Source organism: Echinops telfairi, unplaced genomic scaffold, assembly GCF_000313985.2.
Source record: "Echinops telfairi isolate 266 unplaced genomic scaffold, ASM31398v2 ScPeMD7_7458;HRSCAF=8496, whole genome shotgun sequence".
In the NCBI taxonomy this organism is placed as follows: Eukaryota; Metazoa; Chordata; class Mammalia; order Afrosoricida; family Tenrecidae; genus Echinops; species Echinops telfairi.
In genome coordinates, this window is record NW_022111358.1 from 13,052,702 (window position 1) to 13,057,238 (window position 4,537).

The 4,537-nt window shown below is 46.5% G+C and overlaps 1 non-coding gene across 1 annotated transcript; it reads left to right on the plus strand.

Moving 5' to 3' along the window:
- Window positions 1-1,116: 1,116 nt before the first annotated feature.
- On the plus strand, window positions 1,117-1,279 carry LOC115872951. The gene has a single exon (XR_004048143.1). It is a non-coding gene; the product is annotated as a U1 spliceosomal RNA (small nuclear RNA).
- Window positions 1,280-4,537: the final 3,258 nt, after the last annotated feature.

The window sequence follows — 4,537 nt, forward strand, 5'->3', positions numbered from 1 at the left end:
ACTGTATAAACCTATCCTCATATACATATAAAATCATAAGTATCCTGGTTTCATTTCTCTAGAGAACCCTGCCTAACGCAATTGGTAACAGGAGGGGAGGGGTTCTAGAAAAACAAGATGAGAAGTATGGGCTTCTCAAATTGGTTCTTCAGCCTGATTAGGCTTCACGGCACTAAGAACGCTGCCTCTAACCCTGAAGGCAGGGATACGTCTGCCACTATTACTAGAGAGGGTGGTGCTCACCCATGTTGTGAAGTCGCAAAGCTAAGATCCACAGTAGCACCACCAATGGATGAAGTGCTGGTGAGAGGAGAGGCTCTGGGTGATCGTGTGTTTGATATTTTCTGGCAGTTTTGTCAGGGTGAGAAGTATAGGGAAGCTGGCTGGCTGGTCCTCCTTGCAATCGAAAATGAGTTCAAGGAAAGGGATCATCTCAGAACCTTAGAAGCACATCTCAAGGGCTGAATAACAGACCTGAAAGCTTCTGCATGTGCCACAAAGGAGAGTCTTCTCTCCTCTAGTCATAGAGCTGACATTGCCGAAAACCAAATCCAGAGTCTCATCAGACGAGTAGCTGAATTACAGCATCAGCTGAATTGTAGGTCATTAATTGTAGGTCATTGTTAGGGCATTCATCAGAAAGAAATGGGACCCTGAAACATGGGATGGGAACAAATGGGTTGATCCAGAAGAGGAGGATATTGAGGCCCTAGAGTTGATTGAGCCACCCCAGTCAATGGATCCACCCCTTCCACCGGAGGGGATTAATCTACTCTCAGTAAAAGAACTCACACTTGAGCAGATGAACCAAACTGTTCAAGCTGAGATGCCAGGTGGGGCTGCATCTGGAGCATTGCCTGTGGGAGATGCCTTACAAGATATTGCTGAGAGCACCCAGGAAGCACCCTCACCACCCACTATTTCCTCTAGACCTGTAACTAGAATTAAGTCTCAGAAAGCTCCTACAGGCGAGATTCAGATGATGATTCAGGAAGAAGTGAGCCCTACTAATACAGATCTGCTTGAGTTTTCGAATACGGACAGGCAGAAGCCTGGGGGATATCCCCGGGAATGGTTGCGAAGGGTGTGGGATACTGGTGCACGAAATGTAACATTATACTTACCTGGCAGGGGACACACCATGATCAGGAAGGTGGTTTTCCCAGGGCAAGGCTCATCCATTGCACTCCGGGTGTGCTGACCCCTGCGATTTCCCAACTGCGGGAAACTCGACTGCATAATTTGTGGCGGTGGGGGACTGCGTGGGAGCTCTCCCCCGAAAAAAAAAAAGAAATGTAATATTAGAGCAGTCTGAGTTTCTTGATATGGGACCCCTAAGCACAGATTCTTCTTTCAACGTCTCAGCAAGAGACGGTAAGAGAGGATCTAATTGCTTATTTGGTTGGTTCACCGAAGCATGGGCTGCCGGATGGCCTAGATTAGACGAACTTGAGGTCCCTGACCTACCTTGGTGCACTGTAGAAGAAGGCATCCCAAAGCTTTGGGAAAATGGTATGTGTTGGCATATGTTATATCTATTAGAATAATCCCATAGACCCAAAAAAGGAGTGCCCAAGAAGATACCTTTCATCACAACGCTAAGGAACAGGTTTGTGAAGTGGGCCCCAGCATCTCTGAAGACCCCTGTGATTGCTATTTTATGTGCACCAGGATTAACAGTGGGCACTGCCCTAAGGGAACTCTGACATTTGCCTACAATGGGGCTGATTGGGTCCCTCGGTGGTAGGGGGCAGGTGTCAGCACTGAATCAACAGAGATGGGGTGGGGGTGGTAATCATAAAGGAGAGTAAGGTTTCTGTGTAATCAAAAACAATCCTTCTCCTGTGGACTTGTGGGAATGGCTATTTAGCCATGGTGTCCCTAGGAGTGAAATACATGGGAAACCTACTAAACATTTATGTGATCTATACAGGCAGAAGAATGCTAGAGCAGGTGAACAACAGAATAGAGTCATGACCGCTCAATCAATTCCCAGACCTGAGCCCATTTACAGACCCACAACGCCTTGAATGAGGAGAAAGCCAGGTCCCTTTGAAGAAGGACCCTGCAACATCACCGTAGGTAGTCTTTCTTTTATCCTTTCCCAAGGGACCTGCAACCTTTCACAAGAGTGACTATTCATTGGGGGAAAGGAAATAATCAAACTACTGGGGGATTACTAGACACTGGCTCTGAACTGACACTAATTCTAGGAGACCCAAAATGTTTTGAAGGCCTGCCAGTCAGAGTGGAAGTCAAGTTATCAACGGAGTTTTAGCTCAGGTATGCCTTACTGTAGGTCCAGTGGACTCCCTAACCCATCCTGTCGTTATTTCCCCAGTTCCAGAATGCATCATTGGAATAGACATACTTAGTAACTGGCAGAACCCCCATATTGGATCCCTGAGATGTGAAATAAGGGCTATTATGGTAGGAAAGGCCAAGTGGACACCATTAGAACTGTCATTGCCCAGGAAAATAGTAAACCAAAAGCAATACCGCATTCCCGGAGGGATTGCAGAGATCAGTGCCACCATCAAAGACTTGAAAGATGCAGGGGTGGTGATTCCTACCACATCCCCATTTAACTCACCTATTTGGCCTGTAAAAAAGACAGATGGATCCTGGAGAATGACAGTGGATTATCATAAACTTAGCCAGGTGGTGACTCCAATTGCAGCTGCCATTCCAGATGTGATTTCATTGCTTGAGCAAATTAATACTTCTCCTGGTACTTGGTATGAAGCTATTGATCTGGCCAATGCCTTCTTCTCAATACCAGTCTCAAATGACAACCAGAAGCAGTTTGCCTTCAGCTGGCAGGGGCAACAATATACTTTCACAACTCTCCCCCAGAGGTACATCAACTCTTCTCCCCTCTGCCATAATTTAGTCTGAAGGGATCTTGATCACCTTTTTCTTCCACAAATTGTCACACTAGTCCATTATATTGATGACATTATGCTGATTGGACCCACTAAGGAGGTTGTATCAAAGACTCTAGATTCATTGGTACAACATCTGCATGTAAGAGGTTGGGATATAAACCCAACAAAGATTCAGGCACCCTGAACCTCAATAACATTTCTAGGAGTCCAGCGGTGTGGTGCATATGGAGACATTCCAACTAAACAGGAGGTACAACGCCTAGTGGGCCTCTTCGGATTTTGGAGGCAACACATTCCTAATTTGGGTGTTCTACTTCAACCTATTTATCAAGTGACATGAAAGGCCTCTAATATTGAGTGGGGCCCAGAACAAGAAAAGGCTCTGCAACGGGATCAGGCTGCCATGCAAGCTGCTTTTCCACTGGGACCATATGATCCAACTGACCCAATGGTGCTAGAGGTGTCAGTCATAGCTAGAGAAGCAGTGTGGAGTCTTTGGCAGGTCCCTATTGGTGAATCACAGCATAGACCATTGGTATTTTGGACTAAAGCCCTGCCATCCTCTGCAGACAACTACTCCCCATTTTAAAAAATAGTTGTTGGCATGTAACTGGGCCTTGGTGGAGACAGAGCGCCTCATGATGGGCCACCAAGTCACCATTAGGCCTGAACTGCCCATCATGAACTGGGTATTGTCTGACCTACAGAGTCATAAAGCTGGACGTGTGTAGCAACACTCCATTGTTAAATGTAAGTAGTATACACAGGAGATCAGGCTAGAGCAGGACCTGAAGGTAAACGTAGAAGAAGTGGTCCAAATGCCCACAGCCTCCACGCCTATCACAGTACTTTCCTCCTCCCAATCTGCACCTATGGCCTCCTGGGAAATTCCTTATGATAAGTTGACTGAAGAACAAAAAAGCCACGCTTGGTTTACGGATGGCTCTGCATGATATGCAGGTGCCACTCGTAATTGGACAGCAGCAGCACGACAGGCCCTTTCTGGGATCTTCCTAAAGAGCTGTGGTGAAGGGAAATCCTCCCAGTGAGCAGAACTTCGAGCAGTGCATCTGGCCATTCAGTTTGCCGGGAAAGAGAAATGGCCAAACGAGATTGTATACTGATTCATGAGCTGTGGGTAATGGCTTGACAGGATGATCAGGGAATTGGAAGGAAGATGATTAGAAAATCAGTGTCAAGAAGGTGTGGGGAAAATTTTTTTTTAAATTTAAATAAAAAGAATGTGTGGGGAAGAGGTATGTGGATAGACCTCACTGAATGGGCCAAGAAAGTACAGATAATTGTGTCTCAGGTGAACACTGACCAAGGTTACCTCTGAAGAGGGACTTTAACAATCAAGTGGATAAGATGACATGCACTGTGGAAACTAGTCCTCTTTCCTCCACCACTCCTGTCATTGCCCAATGGGCACATGAACATAGTGAACATGGTGGCAGGGATGGAGGTTATACATGGGCGCAGCAACATGAACTTCCATTCGCCAAGGTTGACTTGGCCACTGCTACGGCTGAAGCCAGCAGTAGAAGGTAACGTAGAGTGCAAGATATGGGACCATTCCTCTGGGAGATCAACCAGCAAGCTGGTGACAGGTTGATTACATAGGACCACTTCCATCATGGAGAGGGCAG